The 27,276-nt window shown below is 42.1% G+C and overlaps 1 long non-coding RNA gene across 1 annotated transcript in view; it reads right to left on the bottom strand.

Moving 5' to 3' along the window:
- Nucleotides 1-4,902: 4,902 nt before the first annotated feature.
- LOC122550839 overlaps nucleotides 4,903-27,276 on the bottom strand; it is a 139,737-nt gene continuing 117,363 nt past the window's right edge. Inside the window, exons 3-4 of the long non-coding RNA XR_006311959.1 lie at nucleotides 22,252-22,354; nucleotides 4,903-5,122 (exon numbers count right to left, since the gene is read on the bottom strand). This is a non-coding gene — a long non-coding RNA (uncharacterized LOC122550839). The remainder of the gene's footprint in view (nucleotides 5,123-22,251; nucleotides 22,355-27,276) is intronic.

The following is a 27,276-nucleotide window of genomic DNA, read 5'->3' as shown; positions in this document are numbered from 1 at the left end:
CTCCATAATTCCCCTCGGTTTACTTGGTCCCACCCTGGTCTCCATGGAGACAGTAACTAAAGTGCCCTATGAATATGAGAACCATAAATTAAACATTGTCAAGCAGGCACATGGACAGGATGCAGGTCAGAACCAGAGTCAAATAAAGTACAAAGTTATGTCCTTAAAATCACTCAAGATCATAGATATTCTGGGTGAAGTTCTGGAAACGATAATAACTTTGTGTAAGCACTCATATATTGTTCTAAGTTCTATTTATGCATTTCATTTGTAATCTTTTCTGTAAAATATTTAGGATTTTTAAGCTAATTTTGTTGACAAATGCAGATTAAGCAGGGTGCTGTAAAGTGATATCAGGTTACATAGGTAAAGCAATCAAAATCAGGGACAAATATGAAATTGATTTTAACACATCTTTCCCCTCTTTCCCTCCTCCTTTGGAATTCCTGCCTGTTCAATGGAGGTTTGCAGTCTCCCAAAATCGTATTTAAGTCAGCATTCTTAATGTGTGAAGATGGGTAGAGTTACATAGAAATTATCGCACAGAAACAAGTCATTTAGACCAGCCAGTTGGTAATTAGTATCTATGCTCCACACAAGCAGTAGTCCTAATTACATGTTCCCTTTCTGTTTCCATACTTCTTTATTTCCTTCATCACTCCCTTACTTTACATCCATATGTAAGTATTTTCCAACTGGTGGTGCTGGAAAGGGATTAAAATTGGGAACTCTGGTTGATTTATCCCCTCCCCAACATTAACTGTCAAACCATTGTATTACATGAGATCAGCATGAAACAGGAAGTTTCTGATTTGTTTGGGCTCATGCCTTTACCAACTAGAAATGCAGAGAACTTTTTAAATGTTGAAGTGAATTTCATCTACAGTATGCTCAGCACATTAAGACCAACATCTTTTCAATTTTGTGTTGAATGAGTCCTTCAGCCCGTTGTGTCTGTGCCTGGTAATCAAACATCCATCTATTCCAATCCCAATGAGCTAATCACATCATAGAATCCCTATAGTGTAGAAGCAGACCATTCAGTCCATCAAGTCCACACAAACTGTCTGAAGAGCATCCCACCAAGACCCCCAATCTCCCACCCTATCCCTGAACTATTGATGGTTTACTGTAATACAGAGCTATATGATATCAACAATAGCAACTTGTATTTATATAATGCCTTACTGTAATTAAACATAGGTAAAAACCTATTCCTGATGAAGGGCTTTTCCTGCTCCTCGGATGCTGCCTGAATTGTTGTGCTTTTCCAGCACCACTCTAATCTAGACTGTAATTAAACATATCAAAGTATTGAGAAAGCAAAATTTGACGTGGAGTCACATTAAGATAATGCAGATAACCAAAAGCTTTATCAGGAAGACTGGTTTTAAAGAATGTCTGAAAGAAGGAAAATAAGGTTGAGATGTAGAAAAGAATAGAAAGAATTTAGAAACAATATTAATAACATTTCAGAATGGCAAATTAATTTTAATATTGGTGAGTGTGAGGTGGTGCACTTTGGTCAGAGAAATTACGAGGCCACTTACACCTTGGAAACCTGAAGAGAGTAGAGAAGCCAAGTGATCCACGAGAACAGATAGTAATGCAGGCCAACAAGGAAATAAAATGCCAATAAACTCTGGGTATTATTTCCAGGGGAATGTGATTGACAGGCAGTAAAACTTGCAGTCTAAGCTGTGCTAGATCTGTGCCAAGTGCACTGATTATAGCAGGGGTAATGGTGAAGACACTCCAGATACCTGTTTCTGGCACACCATATAGATAGGAGCAAAAAACAAGCATCTGGCTCGCAAGCCTGAAATGGGCTTTAGATCTCTTTATGTATATGAAAAAGGGCAAATGTCAAAAGCTCCCAATCAGCTGTATTCAGATAAATACGTTGTTGTGCAATCTAGCCTTAAAGGCACTGCTGGAGTGCTCCACCAGAATGCTCAGTTTAAACAAAAACAACCTGGATGTGAAGTGCACAGTATGCTGCAATGGCAAGGACTGTTGCTGACTCCTGTTCATTCTCCTTCTTTATCTGCCCCCTCCCAATTGCTGTCTCCCCTCCTGATTACTTTCGTCTTCCCATAACCCATCTGAGTCAGTTAGGTCAACATCATCCTCATGCAGTTGTCATGAAGCTGTCTTGCAGTGTTGAATTGAGGTTCACATTTCACTGTCGAGCAAGATGCTATGAGACACAAAGGCTAATTCCAGGTGAGCCCTGGTGTCACATCTGAAACCTAGGCTGAAATTAATTTACACAGCATTTTTATTCCACAGCAGGCAGGGATATAGTACAGCAAAGTGATCTAGAAGAGAGAATTAAATAGAACAGGAACATATTGATTAAGAGACTGATTGAATGTAGTAGAACAAGGGAAGAGTGAACAAGCAGTAATCCTGTTTCAAAGGTGCAGTGAATTTTGGCAGCAATGCAAAGTTGGAGAGGATTCCTTCAACAGAGTTAGGGATGGATTTGAAAGTGAGAACAAAGATTTCAAAATTGATTTTCTGAGGTACAGCAAATCTGTGAAACCTGACAAAGACAGGAGGGAAATAACTTGACATGGTCTGTATTATCTAATGTTTTTGACGGATGATGGTTGGGAGGCCAGTGAGGAGTATGCTTAAGAAAGTAATTCAGAGATAATGCAAATGTGAGCTGAATTTCCACAGGTATTAAACACATGGGCATTTACAAGAAAACTGGGGCATCACGTATGATCAGCAATAAGGAGATTCCTGACATTAATAGTCCCATTTTTCAACCCATTTTAAACAGCAAGATGAGACTCTTGCTAGTGAGCAACTATAAACTCACTCGTATAAACTAGCATGTATTAATGTCCTTGTGCTTACATCGGTTTGCCTCATAGTATACAGTTGCCTATTTTTCCACCACCAAGTAGAAACTAGGCAGTGTAAATTCCCGAAAGTCAGAGCAGGTACCTAGCAACTCCAGCTCATCGCTCATTCCTCTGGCCCTCCATTTAGGGGGCGGCAATGGCCTAACAGTATTATCGCTGGACTGTTAATCCAGAAACCCAGACATTGTTCTGGGGACCCACCAGTAGAAAGGACTAAGACATGATGGCACAGTCTTAGGATGAAGGGGTGGCCTTTTAGAACTGAGATAAGGATGAATTTCTTCATCCAGAAGGTGTTTAATTTGTGGAACTCATTGTTGCAGAGCGATGTGGAGGCCAAGTCATTGAATGTATTTAAGACAGAGCTAAATAGGTTATTGATTGGTACAGGGATCAAGGGTTACAGGGATAGGGCAGGAGAATGGGGTTGAGAAACATATCAGCCATGATCAAATAGTGGAGCAGGCTCAAATGGCTGAATGGCTTAATTCTGCTCGTATATCTTGTGGTCTTATGAGTTATCATCTTTTTGACCCCATTCCATTTTTCCAGCAGTGGAAAAGATGGCAAACAGTCCATCCAGAGTCCTATTGAAAAACTGAGTTGGCCAATTCAGAGCCTCATCCAGTCTCTACTGCCATTTTACCAGCAACAGGTGACCCCTCTGCAATGTAAATGCTGGCAGCCTTCTAGGCGGCTGTAAGCTAAAGCTCCTTTTTTTGGGTACTCTTTGATCCATGAAAGGAAACTTTGGCAACAATGATCACCCATGAGGCATCAGCACTTCCTGCCCTCAGTGACTCTTCTCCTCACCTTTTGATGGGGCCTGTCTGACTACCTCTGGTGCCCAAAATGCATTTACCTTGTTGTGAGGGCACAAGGGCCATTTGTGTGCCCTCTTCTTCCAGGTGCAATCCCAGTTATGGCCAACACTCCCAGTGGCAATAAGGCTCCTGGGCTGCTCACCATCTGATTCATCTTCCAGTTTTTGGAAGCATGGAGCCATCTCTCTGAGTGATGTTGGCCCCAGAAGCAGTCATATAATGAATTAACACCAACATGTGTCCATCCCCATCCACTTTCAGCCCTGAGAACAAGATCCCTTCTGCCATTGGAAATTCTGGCCACTGTCTTCATTCATACATAATCTTCTACCCAGGATTACTTGCTAGAAAAAGGAGCAGGAATATTACTCAATATTCCCCCTCTCCTAACCTCCATCCTAGGGTCATTGACATGAATTATAGTGGTTTATTTATAAACCCATCTGAGAACAGAAGAGGTCCCTATTGGGGATAGCTTCCAAAAGTGAAAACAACTGGGGCGGCAAGGTGGCTCAGTGGTTAGCACTGCTGCCTCACAGCACCAGGGTTCTAGGTTCAATTCCAGCCTCAGGCGACTGTCTGTGTGGAGTTTGCACGTTCTCCCTGTGTCTGTGTGGGTTTCCACGTGCAGGCCAGGTGAATTGGTTATGTCAAATTGACCATACTGTTAGGTGCATTAGTCAGAGGGAAATGGGTCTGGGTGCGGCTCTTCGGAGTGTTAGTGTGGACTGGTTGGGCTGAAGGGCCTGTTTCCACACTGTAAGGAATCTAAAAAAAACTGGGGAAACCTTTCCTGGTCTGAACTCTACACGTAACACTGAGCCATTAAGAGTTAATAAGAAGATTTACCATTGTCTGAGGATTATCATTTCAGTATGAAATAGAAAATTCTGTTCTCCTTATTAGAATTAAATTGGTATCCTATATTAAACTCGAACTGGTTTAAATGCATTTCATGTCTTCAACAGTAAACACAGACACTGCTCTAAGAAGGAAACAGAATTTATTAAGCTTCAACAAAATTTTCTGCTGCATTCAGCACTTAATATAATCTGAATAAGCTCTTCAGAATATTCAATGAGTAAACTGAATAAAATCAAGATCTTTATTCTTAAAGAATTTAAAACATTAGATTGTTTTAATATTGGGGAAAGTGAGGACTGTAGATGCTGGAGATCAGAGTTAAAGAGTGTGGTGCTGTAAAAGCACAGACGGTCACGCAGCATCCGAGGAGCAGGAGAGTCGATTTTTCGGGTATAAGCCCTTCATCCTTCATGCAATTTTCAATACCTGATTTGCTGGGTTTTTTAAGAGTAGGAACCTCAAATATTTTTGCAAATTGTTGCTCCAGTACATCAATAGAACTTTAATGCCATCATCACCAGGGGCAATCCCATCAACTCCTCCAGCTGAAAGAACCTGGTCAGACAATCAAAGAGAAAGAACAAATAATTTACATTTATGTAGTGCTTTTCACAACCAACAGATGTCCAAAGTCAATGAAAATAATTTTAAAGTGGAATCATATTTGTAATGTAAGAAATGCTATTCACATCAAATTCCTACAAACAGTAATGTGTAATTGCTAGATAATCTGCTTTTTCAATCTGTGATTGAAATAAATAAGGACACAACTTCACTGCTCTTCTTTGAAATAGCGCTATCGATTCATTTTCGTCCACCCATGCAGGCAGATGGGTCCGTGCTCGAACATCACATCCTCTAACAGTGCAACATTCTTTCAGTACTGCATTGAAGTAGCAGCCTTGATTTTTGTGTTCTAGTCCTGGAGTGGGACTTAAATCTTGAATCTTGTGAGTCAGAAGCATGAATGCTGCCAACTGAACCACAGCTTACAAACAATTTTGTGAGGTAAGTAAATGTAACACGTCTCCGGGGGAGTAGCAGCATTTCTTCAGAGCCCACAATGGAAGAATTTGCTGCGTAGATTTCCTCCTCTGACTGAAATGATGACTGTCATAATATAAGATCTACAGTCTTGTGGGTGAACAACTACAAGCTTTATTTAGCATAATTACATTCAGAGGATAGTAAGAGAATGCTTTTGACTTGGAACCCTGCAGACTCACATTTCACTTCCATAAAATCTGATGTCACTCTGCTGACACACATTCAGTAACTGTACCCAGTATCGAGGTCCAATTCCCTTTATTCTAGAGCCACAGGCCCAGAACCCTTGAGTCTTTTCTCCTTCAGCAAGATTGGCCAAATTCAAGGTTTTCTTATCCAACAATATATTATTTTATAATTCTTCATCATGGCTGGAACATCACACACCCTGGAGGATTATACGGAGGCACAGTGGCTCAGTGGTTAGCATTGCTGCCTCACTGAGCCAGGGACCCGAGTTTGATTCCAGCCTCAGTGACTGTGCGGAGTTTGCATATTCTTCCTGTGTCTGTGTGGGTTTCCCCCGTGTCCAGAGATGGTGGATTGGCCACGCTAAATTGCCCATAGTCTCCAAGGATGTACAGGCCATAGGAAATGCAGAGTTAGTGGGGTGGGATGGGGATATGGAATACTCTTCAGAGGGTGGGTGTGGTCTTGATGGGCCAAATGGCCTGCTTCCACATGTAGGAATTCTATGATGTAAAAGATTCAGACTTGATAGTGAAAGAAAGGGATGAGCACAGAATCCTCCAAAGGTAAGGCTACAGACAAGGGTCACAAGGAAGGAACCTAAATAAATCAGTCACCAGGATCAGGTGACGACAGTGATGATGGATGACACCTGACTCACCACCCTTCTCAAAGGCAATTAGGGATGGTCAATAAATATTTGCCTAGCTAGCAATGCTCACAACCCATGAATGCCTAAAAGCAAACCCTCTCACTTCTCAGACAGGGAAGTGCAGTTAAAAAATCATACACAATAAACTGACAAGGTAAGAGCAAGGGATCATACCTCACACCTCCAATACTCACATGACAAGGCCTTTCTCAATGTTCTTCACATGATATCACCTCCTTCCTGCTAGCTGAGAGACATCCCTTATCTACTCATTTAATGCTATGATTATAGTAAGTATACCATGAGAGACACAGGACAGTGTTAGTGGTATTCCTGAGACACAGGAGACCAATGAGGAGAGAAGAATGCTTGGCAGTTGGTGCTGATGCGTGTGAAGAGCCAATGGCAGCTGTGGGTGATGTGGAGCAGAGCACCTGTTCCAGCAATTTAACAAAAAAATGAGCAGCATCAATTTCTACAGCTGTTTCTATTCAATCACTCTCTCTTCATGCTTCACACCCTTTCTTACCTCTTTTCCTCTGTTTCTGCTGTTTCAGCATGATACAGGAAAACAGCAAGGAAGAGGAGGAAAGCAATTGCTATCTCCTGAACGGTTTTGACAATCACAAAGATAACAAGCCTGCCCCATGTGGCATCGGTGCCCTCTCCCGACACCTCAATCTCACTCCTTTCACCAACTGCCTTCTATGTGGCAGACATCCACTCAGAAATTGGAGGCACCTTGGAGATTTAGGGTGGTGTGGAAGATGGGCATATACATGATAGGTCACAGAGCATGAGGGAGCTAGAGGAGAACAGAGTGGATAAGGATGTGTTATGGTCTCCACTTAAAGCTGCAGAGACAGCTTTCCCTTTTGGACCCAATACCAGGCACGAGTCAAAACCACCTGTAGTGTGCAGTATCAAAGGACTGAATCTTATTTTTTATTGGCTAAGTGCCAGTTGTGTCAAGTCTTTTGGAGCGATCTTTGTCACATGACGAGGCAAACTTTCATGCCGAATCTTACCCAACTCATCTCATTGACTACCCCACCCAATGATCTTCCTTTATTCTGATCCTAGTCCCACCTTACCATGTGCCATTCCCAGAATAGACTGCCACTGCCTGGATATCCCAATATAGATCAGCATTCCTGGCATCATCACCATCTTTAAAAGGTCTTTGTTCACCTGGACAAGCACTGTCAGTCTATAGGTGCTCTGCAAGGTTCCTGACATTCTCCTCAGACTTGAATGACAAAGGGAAATTGCCTCCTCACTTTGTGGTAGGAACCTAGAGGTTCTGCTGAATGGCGTGGTGCACAGTTGGGACATCGCCTTGCCCCCAAGGGCCAGCACAAGAGGCCCTGATACCAGACCATACCAGTCTGGTCTAAGGTTGCTATCTGGGTCAGCGCAGACTCAGCCATCTAGGGAGAACACACATAGGTTATAAGAATGATATCCAGAGTTCAGGGATTAAGTTACAAGGAGAGATTATACAAAGATGAATCAGATGGTGAGCAGCTGATCGGTAGCAAACTGGAAAATTTCAGGTTTGAATGTAATTGGGAAAAATTGAACTGATTGCAGCAAGGACAGAGTGGAGTTGTATTTGATCCAGTGCCCACGGGATAACTTGCTAGCATGCCCACCTGTGGTTTTTACCCTGGAACCCCTCGTGGAACAGCTCAGATATAAACAGACTTAGCCGGACCCCATCACTCCTGGATATTCTGGTAATGTGTCAAAACCAAAATTCAGTTTTGAATAATGGTGACTTAATCTAATTCTGATCACTTTCCAGCAAACATTACTAGAAAGTATCTATAGGTGGACATTGGGTGAGGGCAAGATTTGGCTGAGCTGTGATTTCCTCTGTGGTCTGACAGCCTTCGGCACTCACTATTTAGGTCAACACTAAAAACATGGCTACTTGAGTGAGAAGTTCATGACAGGTCTTCCCTAGTTCAGTATGAAGATAGGGGGATGGTAACTCGGGAAAATACTGGATGCAGCAGCTTTGCCCCTAGCCCTGTGCCAGGCAATCAAGTCAGATACTGTATACAGAGGAATGAAATCAGAAAGTGCTTGTGAAACTCAGCAGGTCTGTCAGCAACTGTGGAAAAAGAAGCAGAGTTAAAGGGTAAAATTTTGTTTTTTGACACTAAGGGCGGATGTGGACATAAAAGGGAGAGTAACTTCTGCTCAGAACTGAGTCAGGTTCTCCTGACTGATCACATCCTTCTCAGTGAAGGCATATTCATGTGTGGATCAAACACCAAATGTTGTGGGCAGATGAGCTAAGATATGCCCCTGTGAGTATGAGTTAGCATTATAAGGTTGCCAGTGCACAAAACTGCCAGGCATCAGGATTGGGTGCCAGGCATCTCCATCTGATGCCTCATGTGAAACAAATGTGTTTGTCACTTCATAGCAGTTAATAATGTAGTACCACTTGCACCACAGTGTTACTGACTCTCACATATCTTCCAGGATTCACACTTAAAACATCAAAGGAGCTGCAACGTTCATCAGCTCAAGCACGATCAACTCACTGACCTTTCTTCACAATCAGGGAATGCACACACTGAATCATACAGCTATAGAGTCATACAGCATAGAAACAGACCCTTTGGCCCAAAACGTCTATACTGACCAGGTTTCCTAATCTGAACTAGTTCCTTTTGCCTGCATTTGGCCAATATCCCTCTATACCTTTCCTAATCATGTACCTGTCCAAATGTTGTAATTGTATCTGCCTCTACCACTTCCCTTGGCAGCTCATTTCATATACGCACCACCCTCTGTGTGAAAAGATTGCCCCTCAGGCCCCTTTTAAATCCTTCTCCTCTCAGTGTAAACCTATACCCTCTGGTTTTGGACTCCTCTCCTGTAGGGAAAAGACCTTGGCTATTCACTTTATCCATTGCACTCATTACTTTATAAATCTCTATAAGGTCACTCCTCAGCCCCCTACACTCCAGTGAAAAAAGTCCCAACCTATCCAGATTCTTTTTAACTCAAAACCTTCCAGTTTTGGTAACATCCTTTCCAGTTTAATAACGTCCTTCATAAAGCAGGACTACCAGTATTGTATGCAGTACTCCACATGTGGCCTTACAGCTTGTATGGTTTGTATACTTGTACAGTTGTAACATAATGTCCAAACTGCTGTTCTTGATGCTCTGACAGATGAAGGCAAGTGTTCCAAAAGCCTTCTTCATCACCCTGTCAACCTATGACATCACTTTCAAGGAACTATGTACCTGCACCACTTGGTCTCTTTGTTCGACAACACTCTCCAGACTCCTATCATTAACTGTGTGTATACTGCCCTGGCTTGCCTTACCTAAATGCAACACTTCACATTTATTTAAACTAAACTCTATCTGCCATGCCTTGGCCTGCAGGCCAGTTGATCAAGATTCCATTGTACTCTTAGATAACCTTCTTCACTGTCTAATATGTCACCAATCCGCATGGCTCCTACATTCTCATCCAAGTTGTTTAAATAATGATGAACAACAGTGGACCCAGCACCAATCCTTACAGCACACTACTGATCATAAGCCAACCCATCTTCACTTACTCATCTATCAGCTTTTCTCTATCCTTTTTCTGGCTTATGATCAATCATCCCTTGGTCTGCTGAACTTCCTTTCTCTCTCTCTAGGCTCTGTCTCCACCTATCCTCTCACTCATACTCTCCATCTCTTCAATACCCCCCCATCCTCCCAACATCCCCCGCGCCCCCACCTATCATCAGCATAAATACTATATTTTCCAAGGTACTATCAGTTTTGAAGAAAGGTATCTTGAATCAAAATATTAACTCTGTCTTCTTGCTACAGTTGCTACCAGACCTGCTGAGTTTCTTCAAGAATTTCTGTTATCGGGGCATTATTTGGCACCAATCGAAATAGTGTACACTGAGATTATTAGCCATTTCTTTCAGCTCAAAGTCCCTAACTGAATGTCCACAGGATATTTTTCAGGTTCTCAGAGGCCTTATTTTGAAACAAATATAATTGCTTTAGTTTGATGGTGTTCATCTTTTCCTTTACTTTCCATTCTTCCCTTCTGGTCCCACATCATAGTAGATGGCTTTCTCCTTTCCTCTGGTATCCTCTTTGTCCTTCCTTGATCTCCGCTCCCAGTATTGGTCTTTTCACTGCCTTCCTTAATTCCTGCTGTACCTCCTGATTCTACTCCCATCCAAATCCCCATATCCAGGTTTACCCTTACATCACCTCCTGTTCAGTTCATATGTTCATTCTCCTCCCCCAATTGCACCTAGTTACCCTATTATATTTTCAGCCTCAATAGTCAGCTCCACCTTCCTCACCCTGCCTGCCCCTAGCATTGCTACTCTCCTTTGTGCATCCTATTTTGCTCCCTCCATTGTCCCAAAATCCGTCCAGTCGCCTAAAACCACACACTTTAATCTCTATTCTGTACTGTTGTCACAGTTCTGTGATCCTTTTCAGTGAGAGCCCCCTTTTCTTTTCAGACCTCTTTCCAGATGTGCCTTATTTACCTGCTGAGGGTCAGTTAGCTTAGTTGGCTGGTCAAATAGTTTGTGATGCCAATAGTGTGGATTCAATGCCCACCATGAAGGATTCTTCTTCTCAACCTCTCCCCTTCAAAAGAACAGAATATTATTTAAATGGTAAAAAAAAACAAAACACAGAAAGCTAGCACACTGGGGTTGAAGCAGAAGAGCAGGGAAGTCTTACTGCAACTGTACACTGTGCTGGTGAGACCATATTTGGAGTATTGTGAGCAGTTTTGGTCCCCTTATTTAAGGAAAGATATCATTTCATTGGAGGCAGTTCAGAGAAGATTCACTAGGATGATCCCTGGTATGGAGGGACTGTCTTATGAGTAAAGATTAAACAGATTGCGACTCTACTCAGTGGAGTTTGGAAGAATGAGAGGTGATGTCTTGGAACATGTAAAATTCTTTACAGGCTTGATAAGATAAACACTGAGAGAATGTTCCCTCATGGGAGAGTTTAGGACCAGAGGGCATAATCTCAGAATAAAGGGACACCAATTTAAGACTGAGGTAAAGAGGAATTTCTACTCTTAGATGGTTGTGAATCTTTGGAACTCTTTGCTATAGAGTCCTTGTGTATATTTAAGACTAAGATAGATTGATTCTTGATCAGTAAGGGTAAGCGTAGCAAAGTGGATGTGAAGAATGTCAGGTCAGTCATGATCCTAGTGAATGATGGATTGGGCAGAAGGGGACGATTTCTTATGGTCTTATATAGTTGCAAGGATCATTGTTCACCCCAACTTTAATTATTGACTTATATAGCTAAATGCAGCGAACAGCCTTCAGATTTATCTGGTGCATCTTTTCTGCTTTTTTTTCTCAGCGGTTATACCCATGACAAGAGAAGCCTGCCAATGTCAGGTCAGTCCCATCACAGCTGACTAAGGAACAGCTTGTCCAAAACATTGTGTGGGTAGGATTTTACTGGCGGGAAACCTTGCATAACAAACCTTCACAAGGCTACTCTGAAGAAGAGTCACTGGATCAGAAAGGTTGACTCTGCTTTCTTTCCATAGATGCTGCCAGAGCTGCTGAGTTTCTCCAGCAATTCTGTTCTTGCTTCACAGGACTATGCTCTGTAAGGAGAAAATTCCACTAAGTCTGCAGACTTTTCAAATGTTACTTTTTCCTTCTAAATACTTTAGGTTCAAACTTTCAACTGCCCACAATTGTTTCCCTTCATAGCTCTCAGACATTCAACAAAAAAAGATTTCATTCCATTCTGTTGATGACTCGATCAATGCAAATGTTTTGACAAAACACTGCAATAAATAAAACGGTGGCCAGATAATATGATTTATTTTTCTCTAAATCATTTTAGATACATTGCTAATGTTATGATCTCTTTATCCGTGTAGGATCCCAAAGTCTGATTACATATTTATCTTTTATCAATACATGGGGTTTTTGGTTTAGTCTGCTTATGTGATAACACCCACCAGTTACAAATATTACTAGACTCTCAATTAGATTTTCCATTCATTTATAACCAACAGGTGGAAAATGTAGCTTGTACATATTTGGGCTGAACAGAGGCAACACACTGATTAAATGTTAACGGTTGTGTTCTCTCTAATACAGAAAATTACATAGAGCAATTTTTCATCATGTCTACTTATATGATCGAGTTTGCTGATTGAAATAATGTCTTATTCAATTATACCTAATGTGAAATTCTCATATATTGATAGAATGAAACTTGAAACTAAAATTCCCAATAGTTAATTCTAATTCAAGAAAACTGAGTAAGCTGTTCACCCTCCCAAGCCTGTTCAGCAATTCAGTTAGATCAAGGATTACCTACCTTTGTTCCAAATCCCTTGATACCCTTACTGGTGGTCCGAGTTACTGTGGAAACATACATTTTTACTCGCACATTGTAGTCTGGAGCAATGGATAGTGAAGGTAGGGACTCCAATATTCTTTCCATCGCTGCTCTAGAATTTCTCCTGCTCTAACCACATGTCACTGAAATATGTTCGAAGGATTTACAGGTTAATACTCAAACTATTTGGCTGTGTAAAGAACACTGTTCCTTGGTCATCAAGTCTTAGAGTGGGATTTGAACATTGGCTCTTGGCTCAAAGGTTGGACGCTACCACTTCATAGAATCCCTACAGTGTGGAAACAGGCCCTTCAGCCCAACACTTCCACACCGACCCTCCAAAAAGCAACTTAGGCAGATCCATTGCCCCCACCTTATATTTACCCCTGACTAATGCACTTAACCTACATATCCTTGAACACTACGGGCAATTTAGAATGGCCAATTCAGCTAACTGTGCATCTTTGGATTGTGGGAGGAAGCCAGAGCACCAGGAGGAAACCCACATAGACACAGGGAGAATGCGCCCGAGGCTGGAATCAAACCTGGGTCCTTGGCACTGTGAGGCAGCAGTGCTAACCACTGAGCCACTGTGACACAAGATCTCCCCTTGATACCATTACTAACAATATTCCAGCAATCTCAATCTTGAACATTTCAATTGACTCACCATCCACTGAAACAGAAGAAGATGTTTCAGATCCCTTTCCACATCGTATGAAGGGTGATTTTTGATGTTACTCTGAATTGGTCAAACTCTTATTTATAACAATGCCCTGTTGATCAAGATTCTCCCCACCAGAAGAAATGGTTTCTCTATGCCAATTCTATCAATTAATTTTGAATGCCTTAAGTTGGTCACGGCTCAATCTTCTAAAATCAAGGATTGTAAGTCAGGTTTATGCTACTCGTTGTCTTAAATTAATTCTTCAGTCCTTTTTCTGGTGAAATCATGTTGTACCCCATCCAAAACCATTGTATTTTTCATCAAACAGCAAGTTTTGTCAAGTCTTTTGGTGTTTTCTTGCTGTAAGGCCCAGTGGGATTTCTTGCCACATTGACTATCGACCTTGCCTCCACAATACCCTTCGTATTTGATTCTATTCCCACCTTCCCACTTACCCATTCTAGAAATAATTTATTCTCAGTGGATGTCTGCTGAAAAACTGCCAACCTTGGTGCTCATGCCAGCTTTAAAAACCCAGGGGTACCCTGCCAAGCACTGATAATCTGGAGCTGTCCTACATGGTTCTTGACATTTTCCTGGACATGGCAGTCACAAGAAAATTGCAACCCTGCTTTCTGGATGCGGACCTGCAGACAGTGAACATCCTCTTCCTCCAGGACCAGGAGTGGAGGCCATAATACCAGACCTTGCCAGCTTGGTACAAAGCTGCTAGCTGGGTCAGTGCAGTCTCAACCATCTGGAGGAATGCCCAGCATTCTAAGAAGAAGGTAATTGACCTTCTCCAACCTGCCAGTCGAAGTGCCACCACTATCACTCCAATACTTCACACCCACTCAATCTCTGCTGCTGTGTTACAAAGTTAAAAATCACACAACACAAGATTATAGTCCAACAGGTTTAATTGGAAGCACCAGCTTTCGGAGCGACGCTCCTTCGTCAGGTGGTTCTGGAGGATACAATTGTTAGACACAGAATTTATAGCAAAAGTTTACTGTGTGATGTAACTGAAATTATACATTGAAAAATACCTTGATTGTTTGGTGAGTCTTTCATCTGTTCAAATACCATGATAGTTTCACTTCTTTCATATGTAAATCACAAAACGTTTTTAAAAAAAAGTTGCATTCTCAGGTTAACTGTAACAATTGGTGTTAGCTAGACAATATGTTGAAGGTGTTAGCCCCCTGTGTTCTCTGTCAGTGCCATAATGTTTAGACTGATTCTAATCTAAAAAGTGGGATAACAGAGTCTAACATTAATTCATGCAGTTTTTGAGCAAAGTACAATGTAACTCTGCAAGTACAAATTCACCCCACAAATATATATGTATATGTGTGCTTGTGGGTTTTTGTGTGTGTGTTTGTCTGTCTGGGTTGGGGGTTTGTGAGTGTGAGAGAGTGTATATGTGCGTGTATGTGAGTGTAGAGTGTCTTAAGTCTGTGAGGGGGTGCATGTATGAGAGTGGGAGTGTGTGTGTCTGTAGGAGTGTGTGTGTCTGGGATGGGGGTTGTTGTGTGTGTATAGTGCAATGGTGATCACCTGTAGTGTGACATGAACCCAAGGTCCCAGTTGAGGTCCTCCCTATGTGTACGGAACTTAGCTATCAGCCTCTGCTCGGCCACATTTCGCAGCTGCCTATCCTGAAGTCTGCCTTGGAGGATGGTTACCCAAAGGTCCACAGTCAAATGTCCTGGACCGCTGAAGTGTTCCCCATTCATCCATTGCCATAGGCTTTGCTAGGTTTCCCCAATGGACCATGCTTCAGGGCATCCTTGCCTACAACGTATAAGATAGACAACGTCGGCTGAGTCACATGAGTACCTGCCACGTACATGGTGGGAGGGGTCCCCACGTGTAATGCTGGTATCCATGTCCATACTCTGACATGTCTTGCAGCGCCTACCGTGACAGGGTTGGATGGAGTTGTCCTGAGAGCCGGTCAGCTTGCTATGAACAATGATTTGTTTGAGGTTTGGCAGTTGTTTAAAGGCAAACAGTGGAGGTGTGGGGAAGGTCTTGGTGAGGTGCTCATTCTCATTGATAATGTATTGCAGGTCACGAAGAACATGGCGTAGTTTTTCAGCTCCTGGGAAGTACTGAACAACGAAGGGTACCCTGCCAGTTGCAGCATGTGTGCAGCTGTACCCTGAACTGCTTCTCTCTCATTTCAGGAGGAGAATAACGCATGAAGGAGCAGAAAGAGTCACAATGGGTTGTGACTGCCCAATGATTGGCTCCTCGTCCCTCATGTGAAGAGCATCCTGACTCTAACTGCCCCAACCTGCTAACTGATCATGTCCAAGCTCCCTGGACTAATATTTATTTAGTATTAAATAATCTTGCCTCGCTGCTTTCGAAATGCTTAGATGAAACAACGAGATGCTCCTGACATGAAGATGGGCCTCATTGCACTTCTTGTGTGATCCTGCTATAAATCCCACCATAGCCCATGTCATTCAGGTTCCTAAATAAGATTCTATCTAATATATCTTTCCTGTATCATGATCGAGTCTGCAGAGGTGATACCTGTGAAACATAACAGCCTCACGTTTGGATTTCAATTCCCTTGAGCTGAAGACTGACATTCCATTAACCTTTTTGATTACTTATATAAACTTCTATGTTAAAAGAAACATGTTCTAAAGGAGAGCCACCTGACCCAAAATGTTAACTCTGATATCTTTCCCTAGATGCTTCCGTACTTGCTGAGTTTTTCTAGCAAATTCTGTTTTTGTTTCTAATTTCCAGCATCCGCTGGGGGGAAAAAAACATGCAGTTTTCATATATGTAAAAATCCAATTTTGGTCTTAATTTTCAATGATATAATGTAAATATATTATGCAGATTAGTTTCATATATTTTAAGCAGAGAAACGATTTCTGCCTTCTGAACCTTGCCCATGTGTGGTTCAACTTTCTCATACCTGGAAGATGAGCAGAGTTGGCCTGCTTGGAGCTATTTCACAAAGAATTACTGATTTTTCAACACCTTCACAAGGTGATTCAGCTAAACTCAGTATTTCTCCACAACAAACTGAGTGCAACCAGGAAGCCAGCAACTGAGGTAACTAAAGCTGAAGGATTCTCAGCAGGTAAATTTTTGTTTCACATTGCTCAGTTTAAAAATGTTTTAAAGTCTTGATTAATTTTAGCTAAGTTAATATGTCAACCTAAATAGGGATTTAATTTACAAGCAAAAGCTCAATGGATGACAAATATTGGTATAGATCCATTGTGATCACTTAAGGCAGGCTTCCCTGGTAATAAGCTGCATGTACAAAAGGAAGGAGGAAACAGAATTGAATGACAAGAATATCCATTTGATCCATTTGAAGTGTAGGATCTACCTTTGCATCCAGTCATGCTTAAATGGTAATTAGAAAATCAGAAGTGGGTCATGAGCAAGAATAACAGCGACACATGGGTAACCCTGGATTAAACCACAGATGGACAAAATCGAAAGATGAATTTAATCATGCAAATTCCCATATTCACTGCAAGTACCTTACTTTGGATTGTTGAACTATCACTTGGAGATTGATAATGACAAAGAAGGCTTGCAAATGTCTGAGAGTCATGCTAATGAATCATTCTACTCTGACAGGACAGTGGCAAATGTAAAAGGTCACACATGTGAGTGAGTCTTTGTGTTTGCTCAGCTGGCCAAAGTTTCTGCTGTCTGAAACTGCAAACACCACAGGTACACTCAGGGATCATGTTTGCTTGCTGTCTTTTTTTTTAACAATACTGCCTTATTTTGATAAAAGCCCTTGAAATTTCAAAACTGTAAGCATGTGAAGTCAGGAATTGATTATTCTTCAAATGGGAACAAACATGGAAAAAAACCTCCTAACAAAACTGGTAAAGTTGGAGATGGATGTCTTCTATTCACATCTTCATCCTTTTGGTAGGAAACAAAAGCAGTGAACAAGTAGTTGACAGTTTAAGAAGCTTCTCCTGTCAAAAGCTTAGAAAAATGCATTTACTTGGTGTGGATATCTAAAATTGGCTAACGGAGCACCATCCAATCTGTGTGACAATAAATACAGGAAATTGAGAAATAGCTGTGTGGCCTGTATTTATTTATATGGTGAATTTTTCTGAAGTAGAAAATAACTGATGGCTTGAAAATAATGCCTTTTTCCCAGTGATGTTTATATTTTGTAACCAGGCAGATTTTAATCATTAATGATAGTTAAAGGTTATACTTGTGAACTACAATCACTGAGTTCAATGCAAACAAAATAACTAGATGATCTCTTCAAGATTTGGGCATCGAGATGTGTAACAATAAAAATACATTTAACTCAAACCTTAATTTGAATAAGTTGGTTATATGTTTGATATATGCATATAGATTGTGCATGCATAAACGAACTTTACCCAAAAGTAAGATAAACTCCACAGCAACCTCAAGCATACTCCATCCTGATGATGATATTGATTTAAGAAAGTGTTCAAATTTTAGACAATAAGACTGTAAGACATGAGTGGAAATAAGATCATTCAGCCCATTGAATCCACTCTACCATTTAATCAAGGCTGATGGGCATTTCAACTCCACTTATCTGCACTCTCCCCGTATCACTTAATTCCTTGTAAGATCAAGAATTTAACAATCTCTACCTTGAAGTCATTTAACATCCCGGACTCCACTGCGCTCCGTGGCAGTGAATTCCATGGGCCCACCACTCTCTGGCTGAAAAAATGTCTCCTCATTTCCGTTCAAAATTTACCCCCTCTAACTCTAAGGCTCTGCCCACAGGTCCTAGTCTCCCCATCTAATGGAAACAAGTTCCCAGCATCCACCCTTTCTAAGTCATGCATTATCTTGTAAGTTTCTATTAGATCTGTCCTCAACCTTCAAAACTCCAATGAATACAATCCCAGAATCCTCAGCTGTTCATCATATGTTAGGCCTACATTCCAGGGATCATCTGTGTGAATCTTGGTTGGACCCGCTCCTGTGCCAGGACGTCCAGGAGTGGGGCCCAAAACTGGACACAGTATTCTAAATGGACCCTAACTATAGCTAATTAAGTCTCAGAAGCACATTGCTGCTTTTACATTCCAACCCTCTTGAGATAAATGACAACATTACATTTGCTTTCTTAATCACTGACTCAAACTGCAAGTTGACCTTTAGAGAATCCTGGACTAGCACTCCCAGGTTCCTTTGTAATTCGGCTTTATGAATTTTATCACTGTTTAGAAAATAGTCCATACCTGTATTTTTTTATTCCAAAGTGCAAGACCTTGCACTTGCTCACATTGAATTTCATCAGCCATTTCCTGGACGACTCTCCTAAGGTGTCTAAATCTTTCTGCAGCCTCCCTTTTTAACACTGCCTCAGACTTTTTGCAGCTGAAATGCACATTCATGTCTCTGTGAGATCTACACTCAACTTTCCAATGCACTCTGAGCTAGTCTCTCCCGCATTTTGCCCTCTGTAAACTTGAAGTCATCCAAATCTCAGATATCTGTGTCTTAATACACAGCAGGTCTATTCACTTAACCCCTTTCTGCTCACTGACTTACATCCACTCCCAGGCAAGCATCATCTTGAGTTTACAATTTTTATCCTTGGATTGAAATCCCACTATGTCCTTGCTATTTCCATCTCTTCAGTCACATAAACCTCGAAGATATCTGACCTCTTTTCATGATGGCCTCTTGGAAATCCCTGGGGAGACCAGTGGAAGGAAGTGTGGGGTAGAGCAGTTCAGTGAGGGGTGGGGGCAGAAAGAAGTGCAGGGAAGGGGAGTATGGGCTAAGGAAGTATCAGGGGAGGGGAGTTTGGGGGAATCAGTGCAGTGGGAGGAGATGCAAGGAAGGGAATGCAGGGGAAGGGAATGCAGGGGAAGGGTGGATGGGGGCCAGAGCAGTGCCAGGAGGTGAATGCAGAGGGAGGGGGAGAGCAGGACTGACAGCAGGGAGAAGGGAAGTGGAAGAAGAAGGATGCAGGGGTGAGAAGGGTTGTGCAGAGAAGAGGGAGGGGTTTCAGGGGAAGGGTGAGGGGAATGCGAGGGGGAGAGGGGATTGTAGGTGAGGGAGGGGATTCTGAGAGGGGACTGTGAGAGAATGGAGTCTGGGAATTGGAATTTGTCAATAATTAAAATAAATATTGGGAACTCATATCTGTGTAACTAAACAAAGTATAACTTTAGCTGTTGATGGTACTGGCATTTAATAAGCACACTAATACATTGGAATTATTCTTAATTAGTTAAGAAATTAATGAAAGTAAATTAATAAGATAGGAATAGATATAGTTCTTGAAGGGCTGAATGGCCTACTCACACTGCTATTTTCTAATTTGTATGTGAGTAATATGTGGTGTGAGTGAAGGGGAACTGGTAGATGTGCTGCTCTTAGATTTACATAAAGCATTTGGTTATGGCAGAGAACTCATGGCATGGGGGTAACTTACTGACATTGATAGGAGATTGGCTGACTAACAGGAAGCAGAGAGTCAGCATAAATGGATCATTATCTGGTTGGCAAGACATAGTGAGTGGTATGCCACAAGAATCACTGCTGGGACCTCAACCTTTTATAATTTATGTAAATGATTTGGATGAACAGACTGAAAGTATAATTGCTAAATTTGCTGATAGCACACAGATAGGTAGGAAAATAAGTTGTGAAAAGGAAACAAGAAGACTATGAACTGAAGAGTGGGCAAAATGTTTGTCAAATGGATTATAATGTGGGAAAATGTGGAATTGTTAGTTTTGGTAGGAGGTATAAAAAGAAGCACATTATCTAAAAGGATGAGAGATCACAGAGCTCTAAGTTGCAGAGGGAACTGTGTGTCCAAGAGAATGAGTCACATTATTTAGTATGCCAGTACAGCAAGTAATTCATAAAGTGAATAAAATGTTATCATTTATTGTGTGGACATTGAAAATAAATGTGGGGAGGTTATGCTTTAGTTATACTGGGTACTGGTGAAACAACAGCGACTCAGAGAAAGTGATGGGTGTAGATGCTGGAGATCAGAGTCGAAAAGTATGGTGCTGGGAAAGCGCAGCAGGTCAGGCAGCATCCCAGGAACAGGAGAATCAATGTTTCAGGCATAAACCCTTCATTGTGAATATTGGGGGGGTGCGGGGCTGAGGGATAAATGGGGGAGTGGGGACTGGGGGTGGGGTGAGGTAGCTGGGAAGGAGTTAGGTAAATGGAAGTGGGGGGATGGTGTTAGGTCGGAGGGGAGGGTGGAGCGGATAGGTGAGAAGAAAGATACAAAAGTAGGACAGTTCAAGAGGGCAGTGCCGAATTGGAAAGTTGGATCCGGTTGTGTAAGGTGAGATGAGGAAACTGGTGAAGTTGACGTTGATGCCATGCGGTTGAAGGGTCCCAAGACGGAAGGTGAGGTGTTTTTCCTCCAGGTGATGGGTGGCTTGGATTTGGCAGTGGAGGAGGCTCCGGACTTGCATGTATTTGATGGAGTGGGAGGGGGAAATTGAAGTGTTCAGCCACAGGGTAGTGGGGTTGTTTGGTGCATGTGTCCCAGAGATGTTCCCTGAAATGTTCGCGAGTTGGCGTCCTGTCTCCTGAATGTAGAGGAGACCACATCAAGAGCAACGGACACAGTAGATGAGATGTTTGGACATACAGGAAGATCTCTGCCAGATTTGGAAAGATCCTCCACAGCCAAATCCAAGCCACCCATCACCTGGAAGAAAAATGCCTCATCTTCCACCTTGGGACCTTCCAACCACATGGTATCAACATCGACCTCACCAGTTTCCTCATCTTCTCTCACCCCACATCATCTCAGATCCAAACTTCCAACTTGGCACAACCCTTTTGAACTGTCCTACCTGTCCATCTTCCTTTAAACCTATCCGCTCTACCCTCCCCTCTGATCTATCACCATCCCCCACCTGCATCTGACTCTCGTCTTCCCAATTGCCTCACACCCACCCCAACCCCACCCTCCTCTTTATCTCTCAGCCTCCTTTCCCCTCCCCCACATTCCTGATGAAGGGCTTATGCCCGAAATGTCGATTCTCCTGTTCCTTGGATGCAGCCTAACCTGCTGTGTTTTTCCAGCATCACACTGTTTGACTCTGGTGAGGCCACATCTGGAGTATAGTGTGGAGTATCAGTTTCCCTATTCAAGGAAGAATGCAAATGTATTGATTGCAGTTCTGAGAAGGTTTCACAAGTTTAATATGTGAAATAGGCAGCTTTTCTTATGATGAAAGATTAGAGAGGATAGCCTTTTACCCACTGGAGCTGAGAAAAGTAAGAAGTAACTCAATTGAAGCTTACAGGATTCTGAGGAATTGTGCTAGAGTGGATGTGGAAAGGACCTTTCCTCTGGTGGGAGAATCTAGACCAGGACTCATTGTTTAAAAATAAAGTTGTCTATTTAAGACCAATATAAGGACAATATTCTTCGCTCAGAAGATCGTAGGTCTTTTCTTCCTCAAAGGTTGGTGGAGGCAGAATCTTTAAGTATTTTTAAAGGAATGGTAGATAGTTTCTTGATAAGTAAAGACTTGAAAGGTTATCGGGTGGGCAGGAATGCAGATTTGAGGTTAAAATCAAATCTGCCTTGATCTTAATGAATTGTAAGGCAGGTTTGAAGGACCGAGCAGCCTAATCCATCTCTTAATTTGTATGTTTGTATGTTACTGAGGTAAATTAAAGAGAAGTGTTGCATTCGGTGATTGGTTAGTTACAAAAGCCAACAAACAGATATATTTACCTTGTCTCTGAAATTGTCTGAGTCATGAGCCTGTCAAGAAAATTTCCATGCTAGGTGTTCAGATTTTGAAAGGTTGTTCCACTCTGATTTCTGCAAGAATCATCTAAAGGGAAATAAAAATTAAAAAGAAAAATCAAAAGCAGCAGTCAAGACAAATTAACCAAGAAAGACATTATTAACAATACAAAGGATTAATTTCTCAAATTAGTAACAGAGTCTTATGCGCAAGATAATCCCAAATTCAAACCAGTTCTATCCTGAGTTAGTTGATCTCAGGTGTCAACATGATGGTAGCATTGGGGATGCAATTGTTGATCTCTGCAATTGATTGAATTATTCCTAAGGGTAGGTAGAGAGTAATTATATATTCCTCCTGGGGCTGTTGGCGTGGAAAATGAGTTTGGGCAAAAAATACTCAGCTGTGAGGATCCACATAGTGAAATGGCTGTAACTGTATTCCAAAAAGGATTGAGAAGGTCAATTAATTGATTGAAAAAAACAACGACAAAAACAATGTGTGCAGTTCTGATTCCCCTGTGACATGAAGCATCTTATTAAATTGGAGAGGGTTCAGAAAAGATTTAACAGGATGTTGCCAGGCAGGAAGTGTTCGAATTTAAAATAAAATAGGCTGAATAGGCTGGGACTTTTTCACTGGAGTGTAGGAGGTTGAGGGGTGTCATAGAATCATAGAGTCATAGAAATGTACAGCATGGAAACAGATCCTTTGGTCCAACCCGTCCATGCCGACCAGATTTCCCAACCCAATCTCGCCCCACCTGCCAGCACCCAGCACATATCCCTCCAAACCCTTCCTATTCATATAGCCATCCAAATGCCTTTTAAATGTTGCAATTGTACCAGCCTCCACCGTTTCCTCTGGCAGCTCATTCCATACACATACCACACTCTGTGTGGGCGGCACGGTGGCACAGTGGTTAGCACTGCTGCTTCACAGCGCCAGAGACCCGGGTTCAATTCCCGCCTCAGGCGACTGACTGTGTGGAGTTTGCATATTCTCCCCGTGTCTGCGTGGGTTTCCTCCGGGTGCTCCGGTTTCCTCCCACAGTCCAAAGATATGCAGGTCAGGTGAATTGGCCATGCTAAATTGTCCGTAGTGTTAGGTAAGGGGTAAATGTAGGGGTATGGGTGGTTTGCGCTTCGGCAGGTCGGTGTGGACTTGTTGGGCCGAAGGGCCTGTTTCCACACTGTAAAGTAAAGTAATCTAATCTAAAAAGTTGCCCCTTAGGTCTCTTTATATCTTTCCCCTCTCACCCTAAACCTATGCCCTATAGTTCTAGACTCCCCGACCCCAGGGAAAAGACTTTGTCTATTTATCCTATCCATGACCCTCATAATTTTGTAAACCTCTATAAGGTCACCCGTCAGCCTCCGACGCTCCAAGGAAAACAGCCCCAGCTTGTTCAGCCACTCCCTATAGCTCAAATCCTCCAACTCTGGCAATATCCTTGTAAGTCTTTTCTGAACCCTTTCAAGTTTCACAACATCTTTCTGATAGAAAGGAGATCAGAATTGCAAGCAATATTCGAACAGTGGCCTAACTAATGTCCTGTACAGCCGCAACATGACCTCCCACTTCCTGTACTCAATACTCTGAAAGCAGTAAAGGAAAGCATACCAAACGCCTTCATCACTATCCTATCTACCTGCGACTCCACTTTCAAGGAGCTATGAATCTGCATTCCAAGGTCTCTTTTTGTTCAGCATTACTCCCTAGGACCTTACCATTGAGTTTATAAGTCCTGCTAAGATTTGCTTTCCCAAAATGCAGCACCTCGCATTTATCTGAATTAAACTCCATCTGCCACTTCTCAGCCCATTGGCTCATCTGATCAAGAGCCTGTTGTAATCTAAGGTAACCTTATTCGCTGTCCACTACACCTCCAATTTTGGTGTCATCTGCAAACTTAGTAACTGTACCTCTTATGCTCGCATCCAAATCATTTATGTAAATGACAAAAAGTAGAGGACCCAGCAAACGATCCTTGTGGCACTCCACTGGTCACAGGCCTCAAATCTAAAAAACAACCCTCCACCACCACCCTCTGTCTTGACCTTTTAGAAATTTATAAAATCATGAGGGGCATAGATAAGGTGACTATCAAGGGTCTTCTCCCCAGTGTGGGTGAGTTCAAAACTAGGTGACATATTTATAAGGTGGGAGGAGAAAGGTTTAAAAAGGACATGAGGGGCAACTTTTTTTACATTCACATGTGGAGTGAGCTGCCTGAGGAAGTGTTAGATACAGGTATAGTTCCAACATTTTAAAGACTTTTGGATAAATACATAAATAGGAAAGGAATATGGGTCAAATGCAGGCAAGTGGACTAATTTAGATTGGGAAATTTGGTCAGCGTGGACTCGTTGGACTGGAGGGTCTGTTTCCTTGCTGCATGACTCTATAAGAACAAAGAACAGCAATAAATAACAGAAACTAACAGTTCACTTTTGCTCCTGATCAGGCTGTTCTTCCAGAATTGTGACAGAAGAGCAGTGAATTAGATCAGGGCCTCAATACCCTTGCCCTAGCCTTCTGTCAGGGTTACTGAATTGCTTACTAAACAGCGGATTTTCCATTTGCTCCTCACAAACCTGCTGATGTAGGAATGGAATGGGGTGGAGGGTGGGCCTGGTGGAGCAGGAAGTGGATACTGCTGCATAAGGTCAGGGTTTTGAAAGGGTGAATGTTGGAGGTTGCATTGGCCTCCACTCAAACTGATGATGTCACACAATCTTGGGTGGAGGACCAGGAGTTTAACCTGACCTCCTGATGGAGACAGATATGTCAATTCCAGCTCCTAATAATGTTTGTAATTGTGCCTAACTTGTTTCTGTATCTGTACCTATTGTCAACATGCAATAAACTACACTTATTGTTAAGACAAGCTCCTCTTCTTGTTAAAACTCAATAGCGATTTATCCTCTACCATTGCTAATTAGATAGGCCCTTAGAAAGGGGAATTGGTATCAGCACTCTACCTGAACCACAGACTGCCTGTGGTTCATACAGGAACAAATGACAGATACTTTTGGGCCTGATGTTTATAAGTCTCTACTGTGTTACAGAAATAGTAGGCTAATACACCAAGTAAGGTCAAGCACATTAGCCCATGAAGGCAAAAGTAAAATGTATCTGCTTTGCATCCTGGACCTCTAATAAAGCAAATGAAGTTGCACTCCCACTTTCTTAATATCACCCTATAACTGGTATGCTGCAATATGTAGCTGTCTTTGATGGACAGGCAATCAAGGTGGGAAACAAATGGTACAGTTGTCTGCCTGTCCCATCGAAATGAAAGGAACAGCCCCTTGATTGTTTGGACTTAGATAAACAGTTCTGATTTGTACATTCTATCATTTAAAATGCCAAAAGCTTGACATGCAAATTTTCAGCTAGGTAAAAACAAGGACTGCAGATGCTGGAAACCAGAGTCTAGATTAGAGTGGTGCTGGAATTCAGCGTTCAGGTGGTCAATTTGAGCATGCCAATATCTACTTAAGCTCATTTTGTCAGCCAAAACAAATATTTCATTGTTTATTGATACATAATTTCAAACCAGTATTTTAGTGCTTACCAAATCACATCTGGAACTAGGTCAAAATGTGACAATGTTGTCTATTAATGTAGACCAACTGAAGAAGACCACAAAGGAAGGCAAAACAATGAGGGAAAGATAACATCAAACACATCTGTGAACACAATTTCTTCAAATGCTCTTCTGCACTGACCCAGATTCTATTGTCAAGCAGCAAGACTAATGTCGTTCACTGTTATTTCTGCCTAAATGTTACAGTAACTTCAGTCAAGGAGCGGTTGTTCAATTAAATGTCCATGTCCAAAATTTGCTGCCTGAATTGTGCTGTTCTCAAAATTGCATTTCATTCTCTATCTCACCATTAACAAGCATTGAATGCCATGAAGCTGCAAAGTAGATACAAATTGAACCATGTAGTAATCTGAGGTGGTTAGAGCTAATGATGAGAGATGATAATATCCTTTTTAGAACATTATCGTAATTATTAATCAACTTCTCTGATGCCAAAACATTGTTATGACTTGTTTTGTTCATCCACATTCTGAATTGTTTTTAGAGAGTTTAAAACCATTAAATTCTCAATTTGAATGTTGTCTTACTTTGGGCTCAATCTTCCTATATTTTGGCAAATTACCATTTTAGAGGGTTTCATGGAAGATTTCTCTCTGTGAACTATAGCAAGTTTTCTCACAGAATCTTCCACTGCTCACCTCTGTAATTAGGCATCCAGGTTCCATGTGTCCTTCTTGTTCAATCATATACTCACAGAGGCACAAGTGCTCACGCCTGCGGGGAACTTAAGGCATTAATCCTAGCTGCACATCCCTTCACATCCTGCATACCGGGAACAATCATTCAAAGTCTGCTACTGTCCACCATTCTCGAGGAGGTGGCCAAGATAATGACATTGACACTTCAGTTCATAGAAAGGAACCTGGAAGTCCGGACGGATGAGATGTTGAAGAGGAGGACCACCCTCTTTCATCAGGACCACCAAAGGGAGGCATTGCATAAGACATTGCCAGCAGGTAGCATCAATAGTGAGAAGAAATACCCAGCAATACTGTAAGAAAGTAAATGAGGTGTGCAAGATTACCTCATGCTTAATGTAACTCTGTCATTACACACAGCTCTCTCCAAGGGCCATGGTCTGCCAATCTCACTACTTTAAGTCTGGCTTTCCATTTGAATTAAGAAGCAAGGCAAGGCAGAAATGCTGTGAGCTGATAAATCTGAATGAAGCAACAATGCGGACACCTGCTCCTACTGCCCCCTTGACCATGACCCCACCTCCCACCTCCAAACCATCATCTCCCAGACCATCCATAACCTCATCACCTCAGGGGATCTTCCATCCAGAGCCTCCAACCTCATAGTCTCACAACCCCGCACCGCCCGTTTCTACCTCCTGCCCAAAATCCACAAACCTGACTGCCCCGGCCGACCCATTGTCTCAGCCTGCTCCTGC

This window comes from Chiloscyllium plagiosum, chromosome 6 (assembly GCF_004010195.1).
Source record: "Chiloscyllium plagiosum isolate BGI_BamShark_2017 chromosome 6, ASM401019v2, whole genome shotgun sequence".
NCBI classification, from domain to species: domain Eukaryota; kingdom Metazoa; phylum Chordata; class Chondrichthyes; order Orectolobiformes; family Hemiscylliidae; genus Chiloscyllium; species Chiloscyllium plagiosum.
This window is presented reverse-complemented; position numbering and strand designations above follow the sequence as displayed.